The sequence below is a fragment of the Acinonyx jubatus genome, chromosome C1, assembly GCF_027475565.1.
Source record: "Acinonyx jubatus isolate Ajub_Pintada_27869175 chromosome C1, VMU_Ajub_asm_v1.0, whole genome shotgun sequence".
NCBI lineage: Eukaryota > Metazoa > Chordata > Mammalia > Carnivora > Felidae > Acinonyx > Acinonyx jubatus.
In genome coordinates this window covers 9,175,009-9,195,903 of record NC_069381.1, presented here as the reverse complement: position 1 = coordinate 9,195,903, position 20,895 = coordinate 9,175,009, and the positions used below count along the sequence as shown (strand labels likewise).

At 52.2% G+C, this 20,895-nt stretch overlaps 1 long non-coding RNA gene across 1 annotated transcript; it reads right to left on the bottom strand.

Annotated features, from left to right (window-relative positions):
- Positions 1-14,967: 14,967 nt before the first annotated feature.
- LOC113599133 (uncharacterized) lies at positions 14,968-20,380 on the bottom strand. The gene is made up of 2 exons (XR_003419867.2): positions 19,575-20,380; positions 14,968-15,143 (listed from the first exon to the last, which is right to left on the bottom strand). It is a non-coding gene; the product is annotated as an uncharacterized LOC113599133 (long non-coding RNA).
- Positions 20,381-20,895: the final 515 nt, after the last annotated feature.

Genomic DNA, 20,895 nt, shown 5'->3' with positions numbered 1-20,895 from the left:
ACTGGAGTTCCACTGGCTCTTCTCCCTCCTGCATGTGAGGTCACCTTTCCTGTCCTGCGGAAGGGACAAGATGTTCCTGCCTCCTTGCCTCCTGGGCAGCGATGAGTGTCCAGTGCAGAGGTTCTGGGAACTTTGGGAGGGGGATAATGTGATGCTGCTGGCTCCCACAGCTCCTAGCCAAGACCGAACTACCCCTCGGGACACCCAGCATCACCGTCTTGGTGTGGCCCAGCCTGACCTGTGACAGCAGCCTGCCCTGAGGCCTGGTTATAGCTCCTCCGAGGCTGGGGCGGAACGAAGCTGGAGCTCAGGAGACCCCAACGTGGGCGGTAGGTGCAGGGGCCGTGAGGCCCTTGGGGAGGGCAGAGCAAAGGGGTCAGACAGAGAAATGCTACATCGGAAGGGGTTCTGCCATCTTCCAGGACACAGCGGGCAGGGCCGGGGAGTCTGGCAACCCCCCGCCTCCCCCCCTGCCCCCCCACCCCCCACCCACCACCCACCATGCTTGGCTCTGGGCAGGCCCTTTGTACCCAAGTCTCTCCGGGGCTCAGGAAGAAAATAACCACAGAAGTCCCCTGGGAAGGCATTGCCAGGTGTGTCTCGATGGGCCCTGCCCTCCTAGGGAGCCGCTCTCAGCACGTGGATCCCCTTGGGTGGACGGCAGGCCTCGGAGGCAGGGCCCCCATCCCACACTAGCTGGCTGGGGAAGCCCATGCGGGGCGGCCTGGCGACCAGTGCACAGCTGTGTGACCCCGGGGTCACTGACTTCCCTGGATGGAAGCAGCTGCAAGGGAATATTTCTGCAGGGCCCCGAAGCCTAGACGCCAGGTCGCTAAAGGTTACCTGGTCCCGCCCGCGTGGCCAGGCCCACAGCCCCTTCTCCAGCACGCGCGAACCTGCCCTCCCGGGAGGCGCCCTCCCTGGCCACAGTGGCCTGGGCTGCCCCCCATATCAGCCTTGCCCTGACTTCGTTCATTGCCTGTCTCACCAGATCCGAGGTGGGCAGGGGCCGTCGTTAATGTTTCCACGTGTAACAGCTGTATGGAGATTCACCTGCTCGAAGTGTACAATTCAGTGGCCCGTGGTACATGCATGGGGTTATGCAGCCCCCACCGCAAACATCTTTGGGAACGTGCGTGCAGGATGTGGTCTTTCCGTCTGGCTTCTTTCACTCAAACGCATTCGGGGCTCACCCTGCAGTCGCGCGGGGCGTCGGTGCCTTTTCACGGCTGAAAACTCTTGCGTGGCATGCGTCTACTGCGGCCTGTTTACCCAGTCCTCACCCTCGAAGGATCTTCCGGGCCATTTCTGTTTACTCGCTCTGTCGGGCTGAGTCTCTTCCCCTCCAGACCGGACGCTCCGTGAGCACCTGGGCCGGTCCACACCGGCTCAGCACCTGGAGGAGTGCGTGGCGTGGTAAATATTTGCCGTCTGGATGAAGAGGGACGGAGCCTTTGTCAGAGGCAGCCACCGTCGGCGTGCTGCCTTCTCACGGCACACCCCGTTCTCCCATCCACCTCCCCTTGTACTCCAGATGGGCCCCTGCATCGTAAAACCAACATTTACCATTCGACGTTCAGGGCGCTACGTTCAGGGGCTCAGTGTTTCTTACCGAGGCCCTGCTGACGTTTCGGTCGGTCGGGGACACTTCTCTGCGGGGGACCGTCCTGTGCATTGCAGACTGTTCTGCGGCATCCCTGGTCTCTACTCACTAGATGCCAGGCGCCTCACCCTCCTGGTTGTGACAACCAGAGATGATGCCGCAAATGCCCCCTGAGGAGCTGACCGCCCCCCCGTGTCTGCACACATTTTCTTGTTTCGTTCCCATCGCAGGCCATAGCATCGGGAGCTGGCGCTACGGGCACTGGCTGGCAGAGGAGGCCCCGGGGGGGGGGTTCAGCGGCCTGACCACGGACAGGCCAGCTCCAGAAGCGGATGGGAAGCTGCCGCCCCAGGGTGGGCCCTTAACCCACAGGCAGGAGCCGGGAATCCAGGAGGCTTTGGGCCCCTCCGGCCGCCTGCATCACACTTGAGTTTCTCTGCCTCTGGACTCGGTTTGAAAACTCCCTCACGCCGCCCTCTTGGTGAGTTCCGCCAACGCTGCAGAATTTTCCGGGCTGCTCCCCACCCCCCCCCCCCCGCCCCCAAATCCTTATCATTCCTTTCATTTTTCAATGTTCACAAGACAAAGGAAATAAGCACTTGGAGGAAGACACAAGCTGTGTTTGTTCCCTAGCTGCCGCTGTGATGTAACTGAATCCTGGCTGGGGAGGTCACACTGGGGACCACGCGCAGAGCCCAACCCCGGGGCTAGCTGTGGGCACGTCAGCTTCTGCGACCCTGGCGTGTTGACAGGAGGCAAAAGGTCCCCAAACCCCACCCTGGACTCCCTGTGGCAGTGGACTATTACAGGGGGGTGGGCAGGGGGGTTCTGGCCCAGCCCACATTTTTCTCAGCCATCCGGGGTCCCCCCCTGGCTGAGGGCCCGCTGACAGCCTGGGGAGCTGACTTAACCAGGAGCCAGGGCTGGACTCAGAGAAGGGCTGAGGCTCGACTTTGGAGGCAGCCAAATCTGAATCCTGGCTCTGTGTGGCAGGTCACGTAACCTGCCAGAGCCTCAGTTTCCTCATCTGTACCCTCCCTGCTGTGGCCAGCACTGAAGAGAATCCCTCCACCCACTTCTGTGCGTCACTTATTTGAGTGAAAGGCTGAGAAAGCATCTGATTGGTGGAGTGGTGATCACAGGGCCACGCCTCAGCTGCCAGGAGCAGGGAAACCACAAGTAGAACCTCTGTATGCCTCTGGCTTCTAGTCAGGAGGTCCCCTGGGACCACCCTGGACTTCAGACAAGAGCTGGTGCCCTGACCGGCAGATGGCCTTCCATGGGACACTGGCAGACTCCCTGAGTGAGTCCCATCCACAATGATTCTTGTTTAGGCAAAAGGGGGGATTTATTGGTTCACGTAATCAGAAAGCCCAGTGATAGGTGATTTCAGGTATGGCTGGATATAGGGGTTCCAGCGATGTTTCCAGGACCATCAGGACCTTCAGTTCCACATCCTCTGGGCTGGCTTTGCTCCCAAACATCTTGTTCTAGTGACCACAAGGTGATTGCTCAGCTCCAGCCTTACCCCCTCCCAGGCTCAAGGGCAGCAGAGGAAAGAGACTGGATCTTCCCAGTCAATCGGAGTTAGTTCTGACTGGTGATAGTTGGCTTGACTTGAGTCACATGTCCACTGTGACCCAATCACAACAGCCAGAGAAATGCAATGCTCTGATTGGCTGGTCCTGAGACCTGCCGTCTGTCCTGGCAGCTTGGAAGGGAATCAAGCCCGTTAAAACACGTGGACTGGAGTTGGGATGGCGTTGGGTCCCCAGAAGTCCGGTGGGGTGCCCCAGCCAGGAGAAAGGAGAAAGGGTTCTGGGTAACAAAAGCAGCCGTCACCAGAGTGACCAGTGGTGGGCTCCCTGACATGCCGCTGGCCATGCCCCACGGGCAGTACTGAGTTCCCAGAGCAGGACCGGGGCCTCTCCTGACTGACAGTTGGCCAGTGTGGTGACAGATGGTTGGCGGCCCCCTGCCGACCTCTGGCCCCGTCTGACGGGCAGTCAGCAGGCACCCTGGTGGGCAGTTGGCCCTCAAAGTGCTTGGCAGCCGACCAGCCGTATCTGGCAATCTTTCCTGGGGGCTGCCCTGCAGAACACGGGGAGATCTCCTGGGCTCACCACCGCCCCACTCTGGCTCGGCCTTCCTTACACCACGGCCCCAGCTGGGCAGAGAAGACGGCGGGGGGAAGGCCAGAGCTGGCTCCCTGGCCTCCGGCAGGAGCTAGAGGACTTTGGGGGCCAGTGGTTCCCTCCGAAAGCCAGGGGCCTGTGGCCCTGGAATGCAGGGATCCAGGAAATGTGCGAATGGGCACCCGGCCTGGCCCTGCTCGCTCAGTGTCACTCAGCTTCTAGTAGTTCTGAAAGGCCCACCAGGGGTCGGGCGCTGGGGCTCCAGGCGGCGGGCGGTGGCAGCCGTGAACTTAACAGGCAGGGCTGGCCCTCACTGAGCTGGCGGCCCATCGGGGAAGAGGGGCCTGGCTGGGGTGCTGACGACGTAGATGTGCCCTGTGGATGTGTGTGGAGGGGGGCCTTCCAGAGAGGTGATTTGTCAGCTGAGGCTGTGGGGGTGCCCCGCCGGGAGGAGCAGAGAGCAAAGGCCCGGCTAGAGGAGTGTCCGAGGCCATGAAAGAAGGATGGAGCAGCTCTCGGGGAGGGGTGTGCCAGCCGCTGGCCCTCTGAGCTCTGGAGAGGCTGTGAGGCTGTGATGGGCCCGGGAGAGGATCTGCGCTCTCCTCCCAAGGACAGTGACAGGATCAGCCTTGCCTTTTAGGAAGGTCCTTGTGGATCCAGAGGGAACCGATTGTGGGGCCAGGGGTGGAAGGTGGGGGGCAGTTGGGTAATCCAGATGAGAGAGGGTGGTGACCCTGAGCGGAGAGGGGTGGGTGTGACAGATCAGGGAGTTCACTTTCGGTGGCATCGTGGGGCCTGGCGGCTGCCCCCACCCCAAGGCTGTGGTCAACAGCTGCCCAGTGCCGTGCACAGAGGGATCCTAGGACTGCACACTCGTCCCCCCCACCAGCCCCCCACACCGTGTCTGCATGCGGTCCGCTTCCAAGGACCCAGTGGAGGAAGCGCTTTGTGCCTTCTTTGTGCGTCCTCGTGTTGTCCCTGGAGGCTGCCACACGTGCCACTTTCGTAGTTTTGGAAAGGGATTTGGTGAATGGAAAGGGGGGACAAGGTGAGCGTGGGGACCGCCACGCTGGCCGGTTGGGCCGCTGACAACTCCCAGGACGACGGAGGTGGCTCCGGCCGCCCCGGCCCCTTCTGCCACCGCCGTAACCCGGGCTGCCCCGTGGGTTTCGGGAGACCACGTGTCTCACGTGCCAGGGGTGGCTGTCGCTGCTATGCCTGTCCCCTCCCCTCCCCCATCACACTCATCCTTGCCCCCTCCCCCCACCCCCACATGACTGGAATAAGAGGCTAAGACGAGGCAGGTCTGTACGTCCGGCCCCGGGGAGGCCGCCACAGACTGAAGGCCGGGCCACCCCCGGGCCAGGGAAGGAGGCTGGCCTCTTCTCCTCGGCCAGCTGGTCCATGCGTCCGGCTCCTGCCCGGGGCCAGGATGACAGATGGCCCCCGAAGGAAAGGTCAGTGTCTTGGCAGAGGCGGGCGGGGTGGGGCGCCTTCTGAGCGCTCGCTCGGCCCACGGCTGGCGTTTGGGAGCCTGGACCTCGACAGCAACCGGACTTTATTTTGGTTACTAAGGATGGGAAGGTTCGGGTCATAAATAAACTGCCTGGCCGGGCAGCCGGCCTCCGATCCCCCAGGGCGGCCCGCGGGCTGAGGCCTCTTCAAGGCCAGCGTGTCCCCCGCCTCTCGGCCCCCGGGGCGGGAGGTCTGGCGGCGGGGGCTGGGGAGCCCAGTGGGGAGGCGGGGGAGAGAGGAAGGGGTCTCGGGGCCTGGGTTCAGAGCAAGGTTAGCCAAATAGTGGATAAATTAAGCGAGGGAAACAGACATCTCCCCTCTCGGTGAACTTTTCACCCAGCTAACCTGCTCCACACCCACTCAGGTGGCAGCAACTCCCGCCCCGTGGCTGTCACCTCCCCGGGGGGGTTGTCACCTGCGTCTTCCCCCCAGCCACCAGCACCACCACCCCAGGAGAGCAGGTTGGGACAGAGCCCCCAGGCTCCCAGGCCACAGGCCCAACGCAGGGCTGCCGACACCTCATTCAGAAACTTGGGGATCTGACCCAGCCTGAAGTTTGAATTTGGGCAGCCCCTGCCCTCCTCTCCCCTCACCCGGTGCTCTCTCCCTGGGTGGGTCCCACGATTCTGGCCCAGCCGGCACCTGCCCCTGATGGAGCCGGGGACTACTGGGGCGGGGCTGAGGTTGTCTTCCCTGAAAATGGCCCTACAGGTTTAGGGCAGGACCCTCTACCCGGACCTCCTTCTCTTGGCTTGCTTCAGGCCTGCGCCACCCCTCAAGGGACCAGCTCCATCTTCAGGGGGTGAGGCAAGAGGCCCTCCCCATGGAAGTGGTCCCCCAAGCAACCGCCATTGCCCCAGGCTCTGTGCCACGAGCAGGTATGTCCCTCGGCCAGCAGAGTCTTCTCTGAGCCGGGGCCCGCGGACAGACGCGGCCTCACGGGTCATCAGGTTACAGTGTGTGTGCCAGAGGAAGGCCTGGGCATCGAGAAGGCCCTCCCCAGGAGGAGAGTCTGCTGAAGAGCGGGAGGGGGCCCTGACGACAGCCACCAGGCCTTCTCTGCCCACTGTCCTGTTCTCTCGTGGCCGTCCAGCCTGGACACACAGCTGCTGTTTGGAAGAAATGCACGACCCTGGCGCACAGGTAAGCAGGGACGGGAGACAAACGGGGCCCGGAAGGGGCCAGGCGTTCACTCGGTCCGTGGGCACGTCGGGATGAGTGCCTGCTGCATGCTGGGCCCCGGGCCTGGGGCCGGGGACACGGAGAAATGCGGTGGGCCAGGAGCCTGTGCTGGCTGAGCGGAGAGAAGGTGGATGGACAGATAGGCCAGTATACAGACCAGTCACAGGGGCAAATATCAGACAGTGGCCGGAGCGGTCAGTGAAGACTTCCCAGAGGCAGTGACATCTGTGCTGCGGTCAGGATCCTAAGGAGGAGACATCCTTGTAAAGGGAGGGGTGTGGGGAGAGGCAGAGAGCTGGGCCGGCCTGAAGCACAGGGCTGTGGGGCAGCGTCGGAGGCCAGGCCTCCACCTTAGCTTTGCCCTTGGCCCTCCTGGTACATTATCTTCTTGTCTGCTCAGACCAACCCACCTCCCTGACAAGGACACCAGCTGGTCCTAGCGACTGCACGGGGCTGCGCAGTGACAAGCCCTTTGGATGGCGGTGGGTGGTCTGGACGGAGCCCGGGCTCGGACACTCGCCTTCGGGGGCCGCAGTTTGGATTCTGTGAGATGGGGACTCAGTGCCCACCCTCCCGAGGACTGGGGAAGAGGAGAGCTGCCCGGGAGTCCTCATTTCTCCGGAGAGAGAGGGTGGGGGGCACCTGCAGCGTGGCAGAAGGTGTGAGCAGAGGCACCCCTGTTCTGCATTTACATGTGGCCCGCGCCCCCCAGAGGAGATGGAAACCTGAATGCTGTGGTCTTGCCCTCTGTACCCTCCTTCCCTGGGCACTGCTGCAAGGCCTTGGCTGTCTGTAGGCAGGGAGGGCTGGAGGAGCCCTCGGGCTCTGTCACGGCCGATGTCATCTCCCAGACGGTGGCCTTCGAGAAGCTGCTGCTCCTCCATTGGACTCAGAGCCATCCTTCCCGTTCAACAAATGTGTCTGGTTTTAGGCCAAATAATGTGGGGAACCTGGTCCCGCTGGCTGTGTTCCCAAGAAGGGGCGCTGCGGACAGATGTAGTCACTCCCTCCCGCCTGGTGTTTCTGGGGATCAGGAGCCTGGAAGTGGTGGAAAGGGCACTACTGGGGATGGGGCCTGCAGACACCACCCCATAATTCCACACGGGGGCCGCAGAGACCCAGAACCGGGCCTGGCGTGGCAAGGAGGCGAATTTTTTTGGCTTTCCTACAAAGAGATCCCGACGTCAGGGAATCTTCCTGGGGTCCCCTAAAGCGTCACCTTTCTTGCATTTCCTAACATGAAGTTATTAGCTCTGTGTTTCCTGGTTATAAAAAATAATATACACTCATTATTATTTTTTTTAATGCTTATTTATTTTTGAGAGGGAGAGAGCATGAGCAGGGGAGGTGCAGAGAGAGAGGGGGGACAGAGGAAGTAGGTTCTGCCCTGCCAGCAGAGAGCATGGCCTTGAACCCATGAGCTGTGAGATCATGACCTGAGCTGAAGTCGGACGTTCAACGGACTGAGCCACCCAGGCGCCCCTCATTATTTTTAAAAAATTAAAATAACATTAAAAGGCATTCAGATCTATCTCCCTGCATCACAGCTGCCTTCCCTGACCACCCGTATCTGTCACAGGGCAAGGACCCCACTCCGATGTATTGAATGAGTGAAGAAAGGAAGGAAGGAAGGAAGGAAGGAAGCAAATTATATAATCCTTCAAGGAAAGTGGACTACTTTATTTACAAATGGGTCATTATGGCCATCAGCATCCTGCCCCCCGAAAGAAACAGGTTCTCCTTAATGCCGGCCCTTCCAACAGTGGGATTTCCCTGGGACGCGGTGACCTTTCTGCTTCCTGTCTTTCCCACAGTTCCTGGGCCAGGGGCTTCCCAGAGCACATGGTCTGCCCATGGGCTCATTGTCTTAAAGTATTATTAAAAAGATGATGCCGTGTCAAGAAAGAAGAAAATGGGGGGAGGGGCAGAGAAATGGGTACCCACTAACTGTCCCAGCAAATACCACTTTCCTGCCTGTGGGTGGTCCTTGGGACCCGCTCGGCACACGCAAATTTTGTATGTGGTACAAGTTTTTTACTCAGGTTTATGATTCTCAATTTATACTTAACACTCTGATAGATGTTTCTGTGCATAACCTCCAGAATTCTCACTGTAAAATCATTTCAGGGGTGCCTGGGTGGCTCAGTCGGTGAAGCGTCCAACTTCAGCTCAGGTCACGATCTCACGGTTCACGGTTCGGAGCCCACATCAGGCTCTGCGCTGACAGTGCGGAGCCTGCTTGGGATTCTCTCGCCCTCTCTCTCTCTCTCTCTCTCTCTCCCTCTGCTCCCCCCCCATCTTTCTCTTTCTCTCTCTCTCAGAAGAAATAAATAAATAAACTTAAAAAAAAGATAATATTCAATGGCTTTCGACTCTGCCTTCGTGCCCCTTTCCCATCATATTTCTGGTAAATTCCTTTCCTAACGGGCGTATAGTTTGCATCAGGTTGTTTGTTTGTTTGTTTGTTGCCATTGACAACTTGCAGCCCTGGATATTTTACCAGCTTGGGCGTTTTGTATCTTTTAAACCTTCCCCTTGGGAAGAATCCCAACAGAGGGTCCAGGAACCAAGAACACAAAAAGTTTTATGGCTTTTTTTCTGGGTGTGATCCCCTGGCTTCTCAAAAGGGAGATGCCAATTTGCAATTCCATCAGTAGGGTGAGGATATGAATTTCTACGCGTGCTTGCCAATGCTGGGTGTGGCCTCAAAAACATTCCTCTTTTTGCCAATGTAGTATAAAATAGTCTCGAAGTACCTCCTTCAATCTGCCCTTCTTCGATTATCAGTGCAGAGAAACCTTTCACGATGTGGCGATTCAGAGCAGGTGAATCTGACCAGTGAATTCACCTCCGAGCCCCAGACCATCACGTATAAAGGGGATAACGTCATCTCCTCACGGCCTTTTTGCGATTATTTTTTTCCCAATTCGGCCGAATTTTTCTTTTTATTTGCATATTTATAAGAGCTTTGGGCCCACACTGCACCTTCAGAGTACTGAAATCCAAACCTGGTCTTTGCCCTGAGAGCTTACAAGATATTTTCATCTTTCTAGTGTTTCTCAGAACTGCCCGAAGTGAGCCTTTCAAGAGTAGCTTGAATATACGACAGTAGTGACATTATCTGCAGGACCCAGACAACTCGGAAATGAATTAATTTTATCCCAGGCACAGCTATCAGGGTTGTGACCATGTAAATAGTTCCCAATCTTTCACACCCGAATGAATGGATTATATCCTGCAGTAACCTGCTTGGTTGGAGAGATTTCATTAAGATGGAAATGCAAGGGGGTGCCCGGGTGGCTCAGTCAGTTAGGATTCTGACTTCAGCTCAGGTCATGATCTCGCGGTTCGTGAGTTCAAACCCCGCATGGAGCTGCGTGCTGACAGCTCAGAGCCTGGAGCCTGCTTTGAATTCTATGTCTCCCTCTCCCTCTGCCCCTTCCCTGCTTGCACTCTGTCTCTCTCTCTCTCTCTCTCAAAAATAAATAAACATTAGGAAACGATCGGAATGCAAAAATTTTCTGGGACAAACAAAAAGATTACAGCATTTCATAGATAATATAGGAAAAAGTTAGGAACATACCACAGTCACCAACTCTGTATATGTTAGATTTTCTTGCTGCACTTCCTGTGATAATTAAATGAGATAGAAAACTCTTAAGGCAGTGCCTACCGCAGGATAAACACTCAGTGCCTGCTGACTGCCTTAGTCCAATTTCTTTGTAGGTACATGATCTTTTCATATCCCTCGCTCACATGTGTTGGATGCGTGATTTTTTTCTTATTTATGTTAATGAGCTCTTTATATATTGTAGCCATTCTTCCTTGGTGTCATATTTCCTGACATTTCACTTTGTTCAACAAAATTTAGGCTATTGGAAAGTTTGTGGGGTTTTGACATCTGTTCCTTCCCCCCAGAACTGTCTTGGGATCCATTAGAGTCACTGCTTTCCCTCAATTGTTCAAGACAAAGCAGGCAGAAGCCAGGATCTGGAGGTCTACCAGTTGGAATAATTTAGTTGATCTTGTCTCGGGCTCAGTCAGCTTTCCCTGATGTCATGGCTCTCCAGGGACTTGGCTCATCGAAACATGTGGAATAATTCTTCTGAAACGAAAGACTCAGAGTCTGCCCGTTCTGGGTGACTTTTGCTTCAAACAAGGTTAGTCTTCTTGATTTTGTGTTGGTGGTTGTTCTCTCTTTTTTTTGCAGCAAATTTGCAGCCTTCTATGTGCAAGACTCTGAGGGGGGGGGGGGTAAACAAAAAAGATACATCCCCGCCCCAGTGGAATCCACAGTTTACTGGGAGACCCACACTGGCTAACGGCATCTAGTCAGTGAATATTTAATGAGCATCTACTGTGTCCCAGGCTGTCTGCTAGAGACTGGGGACATCCATGTGAGCAGAGATGACCCCTGACTTCATGGGATCATCTTCATTAGCCAAATAGCCACACAAATAAATGGAGGATGACATTTAACATGGATGAACTACGAAGGAAGGGCTCACGGAGCTAGGGGGCTGTAACACAGGGGTGTGACTTTTTCCGATTGAGGGCCCAGGGGAGCGAGGGGTGTCAGTTAGAGAAGGCTTCCAGGAGGAGGTGACATTTCAGGTGACTTCTGAAGACTGGCTGGGAGTTGACCAGGTACAGTGGGAAAAGTCTCTTTGAGACAAAGGGAGTAGCTCATGCGAAACCCTTGGGGTGGGAAGGGATAATTTTAAACGTCCACGCGGCTAGATCCAAGGTCCGGCACCAGAATTCTGGGCTGAAAGGCTGGGTCCCTCCTAGTCTACCAGGTCAGTGTTTCGGGGGACCCTCTCCTGGTTTGGCCCACCCCCAGGCCCCCATCTGCCTTGTCTGGCGGCGGGAGAGGTGTGAGGGGAGTGAGGAAGGCCATGTAGAGCCCACTGGCGCCCTGCTACTTTCTCTGACCTCGACTGGAGCCTGGCCTTCTGCCTCCGGGAGTTCACGGGGAGGTGAAGTCTCCTCCAAGTGGAGGCTGGGTCTTTCCCCTCCAGGGAGGCCCGGGAAGGCCCAGGAAGGCCCCTTCCTCCCCTTCCAGGGCTCCCTGGGACCCAAAGAGCCAATTGTCCAGCTGTGCCCTCTCCTCTTCCCGGCTCTGGGGCTCCGTGACTGTCCTGTCCCGGGGCACAGACTTGGGTCCCGGTGGGAGGACCCAGGACCTAGGGACCTTGGGGCTGCGCCAGACCTCTGTGACTCCCCCAGACAGGACGGGCTGCATTCCCCTTGCTGGCCCCTGCTTCCCTCAAGGTCCAGGGGACAGCTCAGAGCTCAAGTTCCCTCCGTGGGACCAGGACAATGAGAATGTGCACCACCTTGAGCACTTCGTGGTTTGCAGATTTCCAAAAGACGCTTTGGCTCTTTCCCTCTGCAAGCGCCCAGGAGCTATGTCATTGGCTTCCCACCCATCCTTACCGGGAAATTCCAGCCCAAGAGTCGGGGCTTTGGGAACGTCTGCCTAGAGTTGAGAGCCAGCGAACACTGGGTTGGAATCCCTGATCCGCCTCTACTCTCTGTGGGGCCCTGGGTAGATTTTCCTCTCTGAGCCTGTCTCCCCATGTGTAAAACGGAGATGTGGGAGACAGCCAGGTAAACCGAGGCCTCACTTGTAGGACCTGCGTTCTAGTGCGTTCTAGGAGGCCTCATTTGATCTGCACGGGAACCCGGTGATGGAGATACAAGGTAGTAGTTCTTACAGATGAGGGCTCTCGGGTTCAGAGAGGTTGTGAAACTCACTCAAGGTTGCACAGCAAGTAAACAGCCTGGCACAGTCAGGAGGGGTGTTTGCTGAGAACCCCGCCCAGTCTTGGACCCCAAAGCTAGGAGCCCGAGAGGAAGTTTTCTGTGCCAGCTCTTCCTGCAAGCCCAGAATTCCCCAATCTCTCGGCACCACCCCCACCCCCGCCCCGAGTGGTTTCTGCAGCCTATGGGGCTTCCATCCGCAGGCCTGTATTTTGAAACTTGGCATTGGCATTGGGGGAGGGCGGTCGGAGCGACCTCCCCTCAGAGGGAGCTGCTGTCACTTCTCCCCCCGGGGGGAGAGCAGCTTGGCGAGCAGGAGGGGCAGGCCGGCCCCTTTGTTGCTCGCTGAGAGGACAGTGCGGCCACCGCACAATTCAGCTGCCAGCTCGCCGCGGTCACTCCATCCATCACCGAGGGCGGGGGCTCCGGGCCGGCTGCTCGCCTGCAGTGTTGTTCTAGTCTGCCTGGAGCTGTGAGATAAACGGGGCATGAACTGGCCCCCTGGCAGGGGGTCAGCCCCTTCTGCCCTCATTAAAGTGCCAATCAAGAAGAGGAATGGAGGCCAGCCGAGTGAGCTCAGCCTCCCGGTGGCCGAGGGGGCAGGATCCAGACTCTCCCCCGACCGAAGGGAGCCCAGAGTTCCACCCGGCCCGCAAGCTTGTGGTTGCAACATCACCCCTGGTTTTTGGTTTTCCCTGCAGTGAGAGCGGTGGCGGGGCTGGGGGTGGGAGTGCAGTGGGGGCGGTGCCGACAATCCAAGGCAGCAAATGCTCCTCACACGGGCCAGCTGGGACCCTGTCTGGTTACCTGCCGCCACGTGACAAATCCCCAAAACTCAGTGGCTTAGAACAACAACCATTTTTTTTCTTCCCTAATCTCTCTTGGATCTAAGGGTTGACTGGGCTCCACTAGGTGACTTTTCTGCTCCATGTGATGTGGCCTGGAGTGGCTGTCATCTGGGGCTCCTCCGGGCTGGGAGAGCTTCCCCGTAGCTCATGCTGCATGTACTGGCTGCCTGTAGCAGGGACCCCTGGAAAGCTGGGCCCACCTACTTTGCTGGGTGATTGGGCCTTTCCTTCCATCTCCATGGGGTCTCTTCTCCAGGGCAGCCAGACTACTTATCACGCCTTTCCCAAAATGTAGAGAATGGAGGTGTTAGGGTTTCTTAAGGCATTGGCCTAGAACAGGCACAGGATAACTTCTGCCTTTTTTTTTTTTTTTTTTTTTTTTTAAAGACTGTGCGTGAGCAGGGGAGGGGCAGAGAGAGAGGGAGACACAGAATCTGAAGCAGGCTCCAGGCTCTGAGCTGTCAGCACAGAGCCCAACGCGGGGTTCGAACCCATGAACCGTGAGATCATGACCTGAGCCAAAGTCAGACACTTAACTGTCTAAGCCACCCAGAAGTCCCTTACTTTTTATTTTTTATTTTTTTAATGTTTATTTATTTTTGAGAGAGAGAGAGAGAGACAGAGAGCGAGTGGGGGAGGGGCAGAGAGAGGGAGACACAGAATCTAAAGCAGGGTCCATGCCCTGAGCTGTCAGCACAGAGCCTGACGCAGGGCTTGAACCCGCAAACCGTGAGATCATGACCTGAGCCGAAGTTGGAAGCTCAACCAACTGAGCCACCCAGGTGCCCCACTTCTGCCCTTTCTAAACCAAGTCATGGGTCAGCCCAGGTACAGTGTGGGAGGGGCCTACCCAGGAAAGTGGATGTTGGGGGGCACGGTCCTTTAGGGCCATCTTCGGAATCTGGTTACCAGGCACGGCGGGATCCCAGTGGGGGTGCTTTGCTTGTCAGAGGGGTGGAACAAGCTCTCTTTTATACTAGGTTCTCTGGAGGCCTGGAGGCCAAGTGGACCAGAAGCATACACACACACACACACACACACACACACCTTTCTATCTTCCATAGATAGTCCATCTATTCTCTAGAAAAACCCCCTAAAGTCTATAACAAGGCATTTGGGAAAAAATGATTACTAGCATGATTATGTATTCATTACAAATATTAAATAACAATAATTGGTGCCATTGCTTGAGAACTTAACAATACACCAAGCGTTGCCCTAAGCGATTCACAGACCCAGGCTCCATCCATCCTGTGGCTCTGCAGTGCTCTCTGGTCTGCTAGAGTGGACGAATTACTCTGGCTTCTATGCCGAGAATGGACCACAGGATGCATATATGTGGGGAGGGGAGGGGAGTTGATGGACATTCCCCACTTGCCTTAACCCACTCTCCTTGTCTCCATCCTACACTGTTTCCTGGGAGGCTATCTCCATGGACTGTTTTAACAGACTCCCAACTGGCTTCCAGTTAGGTTCGGCCAGTGTGAGTTTCAGAATGGCTCCAAAAAGATTGGTCCACACAGTGGCAGGCGATCAGAGATTCCCCTGGCTCTCTCTCTGCTGTAGTGTGGCAGGTGCTGACCTTTTTTTTTTTTTTTTTACCAGAGGCCATGACTTGCATCAGGTGGCCCTTTCCAGTCTCTAGAACTCTCATCCATTCCTAGGGATGATTACAGGATGCTACACTGTCTCTAGTCGGTACCTCTGACCCACCCATAACTAATAAAAAAGTCATAACCCTGCAATCAGGTCCTCTAAGTGTGTCATCTCTATCCTGCTGTGTCCCTGGCTGATACAGGGACAAGGAAGCTGTTCAGGAGGCTATCACAGTAATCCAGGTGGGTAGACTTCTAAGGTGGATTGGACGTGGGTAAAAGGGAAGTTTTAGAGTGGCTCCAAAAAGATTGGTCCACACAGCTGGAAGAATGGAATCGTTTATTAAGATGGGTAAAACCAAGGAAGAGGCAGGCTTGTGAAGGAAAAAAATCGTGATGTCCGTTGTGGACATGTCAAATCTGGGATGCTTTCTAGACTTCCAAGCGGAGATGTTAAAAAGGCAGTTGGGGGTCCAGGTCTGGACTTCAGGGCGCAGATCTAGGTTGGAGATATAAATGTGAGCATTATGAGTATGTAGATGGTATTTAAAGCCTTGGGACTCAATTAGATAACCAAGGATGGGGTGGATGGAGAAAGGAAGAGGTCTGATAGTGAGTCCTGAGGCTTTCCAACATTTGGAGGCCAGAAGGCGAGAAGCAACCAGCAAAGAAAACCTGACAGGAGCTGTCAGTGAAGCAGGAGAAAAACCAAGAAACAATTGGTTTCCTGGAAGTCAAGTGGAGAAAAAAAGTGCTTCAAGGATAAGAGAGTGATCAATAGTGAAGGATACTGCTGATTATTTTGGTTAGATGAGACTTCATAATGAAGATGAGAGTTGGCAAAGTGGAGTCAATGATAACCTTGAGGAAGGGTGTTTGTTTGTTTTTTTAAGATTGTATTTTTAAGTAATACATGCACCCCACATGGGAGTTGAAGCTTGAACTCACTTCTCTGAGGTTCAGAGTAGCATGCTTTACCAATTGAGCCAGCCAGATGCCCCCATAGATGGGGTCTTGAGGATAAAAACTTAACTAGAGAGGGCTCAGAGAGGAACAAGAAAAATTTTGGGTTCTATCCACAGCAGAGTAGCTGTATTAGACTTATCTGCCTGCCATAAATAACAGTAGAAATGGACAAAATATAAGAAACAACATTTATCAGGCACTGAGCCACAGGCAACCAAAATCTATGACCCTTAAGAGAAGGAGAGCACACAAGGCCGAGCTCCACACTCACCTTGACTTTCTGCCGAGGGGTAATTTTCAAACTGTGGCACAGGGAAGTGGATTCCAAGCAGAGAGCTACAGTCTCACTGGGTGGAGAAAAGAGAGTTCAGAGTTTAGGGCTGCTAAGACAGCTAAATTTGGAGGGCAGATTACCAAAGGAGAGGGAACCACAGAGAAGGAACAGCAGAGATGGAGCCCCAACATTTTTCATAGAGATTCCCTTCAGGTCTGTAGCTGAATCCTAAGATACGCATGTACACACAGGACAAGACTCCATAGTGCCTAACAGAAAATCTACTTGGAGACTGAAAGCTGAACAGAAATTTCAGAGGTCTTAATGCTAAAGCAATATTGGAGTTGTGGTCGGTCCAGAGAGGCAAGATCTCAGGAATACTCTGAGAATTCCACTGAAAATGTAGGAAGTTTACAGCTTAGAAGGGCTACACCATGCAAGTAAGGGCTTCACCCTAGGACTATGGGTAAAACTGAAATAGACACATTAACAAAGTCTAAAATCAGTTCTCACTAAGATCAAGACAGTCCTCCAGTTATTTAACTGCCTACCAGAAAAAATAAACCACTCTTCAGAGGATGATACCATAGTCTCCACAACATAACATTCAAAATGTCTAGCATACAATAAAAAATTACTAGACATGTAAAGAAGCAGGAAATGTGACCCATAGTCAAAAGAATAATCAATAGCCTCAAACTCAATATAATCCTGATGCTGAAACTGGCAGACAGAAACTAAAATATATAAATGTACTGAAGGATTTAATGGAAAAAGTGATCAAAACATTTTCACAAATGGGGAAATGCAGCAAAGAAATGAAATTTTTTAAACGGAAATACTTGAACTGAAAAATGTAGTAGATGAAATGAATAATTCTTTGGAAGCACTTAATAGCATACTAGACATAGCAGAAGAATGGCTTTGTGAACTCAAAGGCAGGCCAACAGAAATCATCCAAACTGAAGCACAGAGAAGAAAAAGGAATAATAAAATAAGACAGACCAGAGCATCCAAGAACTGTGAGACAATATTAAATGGGCTGATGTACTTGTATTTGTAGTTCCAAAATGAAAAGAGAAAGAAAATGGGACAGAGAAAATATTTCAAGAGATAACGGTCAAACATTTTCCAAAATGACTGATGGATATCAGCCCACAGATTCAAGATACTCAGTACATCCCAAGGAGGATACATTTTTAAAAAGTGTCACATCTAGATCATCATACCAAACTACTAACGTCCAATGATCAAGAGAACATTCTTAAGAATCAGCTAAAGAAAAAAAGGACACATCACATTCAAGAGAACGACAATAAGAATAATGGCCGACTTCTCATCAGAAACATTGGAAGCCAAAAACTAATAGAATGACATCTTTATTTTTTTTTAAGGGTTTCTTTTATTTATTTATTTTTGAGAGAGACAGAGACAGTGTGAGTGGGGGGAGGGGCAGAGAGAGAGAGAGAGAGGGAGACACAGAATCCGAAGCAGGCTCCAGGCTCCGAGTCGTCAGCACCGAGCCTGACGCGGGGTTCGAACCCACAGACCGCGAGATCATGCCCTGAGCTGAAGTCGGATGCTTAACCGACGGAGCCACCCAGGCGCCCCTAGAATGACATCTTTAAGTGCTGAGAGAAAACTATCAGCCTAGAACTCTATCCAATGAAAATAATCTTCAAAACTCAAGGTAAAATAAAGACATTTGCAGGAAAACGAGAACAGATACTTTGTTGTCAGCAGAACGTCACTAAAACAAATACAGAGGATACTTTCAGCTAAAAAGGAATGATCTCAGAATCCTAGATCTGCAAGAAGAAACAAAAGAGCATCCGAAATGGTAAATACGGTAGGTGTTTACAAAAATTTATTTAAAAGACTATTGACTAGTTAAAACAAAAATATGAACTATGTACAATGATGTTTATAACAAGTGTCCTAGTAAAATATATGACAACAGTAGCAAAAAAGAGAAGGAAAGGTATAAATGCAATTATGCTGTTCAAAGTTTTTCATAATATGAGAAGTGATATTATTTTAAGGTGGTTGGTGGTAAGTTAAGGATGAATATTTTAATCTAAAGCAACATGAAAAAAAAAAAAAAAGAGGAGGTAGTTTAAAAGCCATGAAGATAGGGGGGCCTGGGTGGCTCAGTCGGTTAATCATCCGACTTCAGCTCAGGTCACGATCTCACAGTCCGTGAGTCCGAGCCCCATGTCGGGCTCTGTGTTGACAGCTTGGTGCCTGGAGCCTGCTTCAGATTCTGTGTCTCCCTCTCTCTGACCCTCCCCCGTTCATGCTCTTTCTCTGTCTCAAAAATAAATAACATTTAAAAAAAAGCCATGAAGATAATGATGTGTAAATATGGGTTCATCAATTATAACAAATGTACCACTCTGGTGTGGGATGTTGATAGTGAGGGAGGTGCTTGGGAGCAGAAGGTATATAGGAACTCTGTACTTTTTACTCACGTTTGCTGTGAATCTAAAACTACTCTAAAAAATAAAGTCTTTTTTTTTTTTAAGTTGAGAGAAGATAAAATATAATTCTAAAGTGTACTCCAACCAAATTAAGAAAGGAAAGGGAAGGGGCATCTGGGTGGCTCAGTTGGATCCAACTCTTGGTTTTGGCTCAGATAGTGATCTCATGGTTTGTGAGTTTGAGCCCCATGTAGGGCTCTGTGCTGACAATGCAGAGCCTGCTTGGGATTCTCTCTCTCTTTCTCTCTCTGCCCCTCCCCTCTCATGCTCTCTTTCTCTCTCAAAATAAATAAATAAAAAAAATAAAATAAATAAAAAATAAATAAAATAAATAAATAAATAAAGGAAAAGGAAAGGAACAGAGAGAAAATGGAACAAATAGAAGACATGTAGAAAAACAGACTGAAACCCAACCATATCAGTAATTACATTAAATGTAAACAGACAAAATACTCAAAGTGAAGAACAGAGGGCATCCATTTGGATACAAGAACAAAAACCAACCATATGCTCTTCATTAAATACATGGACACCGAAAGGAAGAAAGAAAAGGTGGGTTATGTTCATATCTGACAAAGAAGAGTTTGGGACAAAGATTATTCCCAGAGATAAAGAGGGTCATTGCATAACGGAAAAGAGTCAATTCAGCAAGTAGACATAATAATCCTAACTGTGCGCCATTGATAGCGTTAATAATATAGCTTCGATATGTGAAGCAAAAGCTAACAGAACTAAAAGAAATCAACAAACTCACAATAATAATTGGAGATGTTCACTCCTCTCGGAGATATTGACAGAAAACAGGCAGAAAGAATACAAATACAGAGGATTTGGAAAAGAGAATGGGAGGCGGTGGAGAGAGAAACCCTAATCTTCTGAGGACTTGCACTTTGGAGAGAGCAGAGACTTGAGGAGTGGCTGAACTGAGATACAGGATCAAGGGTAGAACCAAATGGAAGAAATGACAGCATGTTTGTATTTTGGTGAGGACACTCCAGGAGGGGTGGGAGTTGGTGATGCGGGACAATGAGTGGACTTGAGTAGGCAGGACGGGATGTGGACACGAGGGGAAGAAGTGGCCCCTGAGGGGTCAGCCTGAGGGGTCAGGAGCATGGAGCTGGAGAAGGGGAGCTTTCCCAAAATGGTGTTGGTGTTGGCCACCGGGCCTTGTCCTATGGCCAGGCCTCCTGGGGATGGGCAGGATCCTCACCAGGCTCTCAGACTTGAGGTGCTCCTGTTCTCCAGATCTTTGTTCCAGGATAATCCAAGCTGGTCACAGAAAGCTACCCCACCACAAGAGGTTGCGACAAGAGCACTGCTTCTGTAACTTTCATGCATATATAAAATTAACATTATATATGAACATATGTTAGCATTACGTACATATGTTTTCTTTTTTTTTTTTTAATTTTTTTTTCAACATTTATTTATTTTTGGGACAGAGAGAGACAGAGCATGAACGGGGGAGGGGCAGACAGAGAGGGAGACACAGAATCGGAAACAGGCTCCAGGCTCTGAGCCATCAGCCCAGAGCCTGACACGGGGCTCGAACTCCTGGACCACGAGATCGTGACCCGAGCTGAAGTCGGACGCTTAACCGACTGCGCCACCCAGGCGCCCCTACGTACATATGTTTTAACATTCAGAGATTTGATTCCGTTTTTACAGATAACACATAAGGATGAAACTATACATATTTTTAAGTTTATTTATTTATTTTGAGAGAGAGAAAGAGAGAGAGCGAGTGGGACAGGGGCAGAGAGAGAGTGAGAATCCCAAGCAGGCCCCACATCGGGCTCTGCACTGTCAGCACAGAGCCCAGTGCGGGGCCTGAACCCACAAACCACAAGATCATGACCTGAAGGGAAGTCAGAAGCTTAACCCACTGAGCCACCCAAGTGTCCCAAGGATGAAAAGATTTTTATTTTTATTTTTTTTCAATATATGAAATTTATTGTCAAATTGGTTTCCATACAACACCCAGTGCTCATCCCAAAAGGTGCCCTCCTCAGTACCCATCACCCACCCTCCCCTCCCTCCCACCCCCCATCAACCCTCAGTTTGTTCTCAGTTGAAAAGATTTTTAAAAGCAATTGACTCACAGAAAAGGAAACAGCTCCGAAACATAATTTCTCACAAAAGAAGTCCACGTTAAAACTATTAGGAGATGCTCATTTCTCCCCAAATTGGCAAATATCAGAACACTTGCCAACACACTGCATTGGTAAGGGTGTGGGAAAATGCATCCTTGTTCATGTCAATCTGTAAGTTAGTATGAACTCTATAGAGGGTAGTTTGGCAATATGTACCAAAATTACAAATGCACAAAGGATCTAACAATTCCTCTTCTAGGACTTTAAATTTCATGTTGGGAAAGGTCTGTCCAAGGTGGTTCATTACAGTTTTGTCTGTAACAGGTGCCTGGAAACACCATAAGTGACCATCAGTAGGGGATTGGTTAAATAAATTATGGCATAGCTGTACAATGAAAATCATGCTGCTACTCAAGAAAATTAGAAAGGTCCTTATGT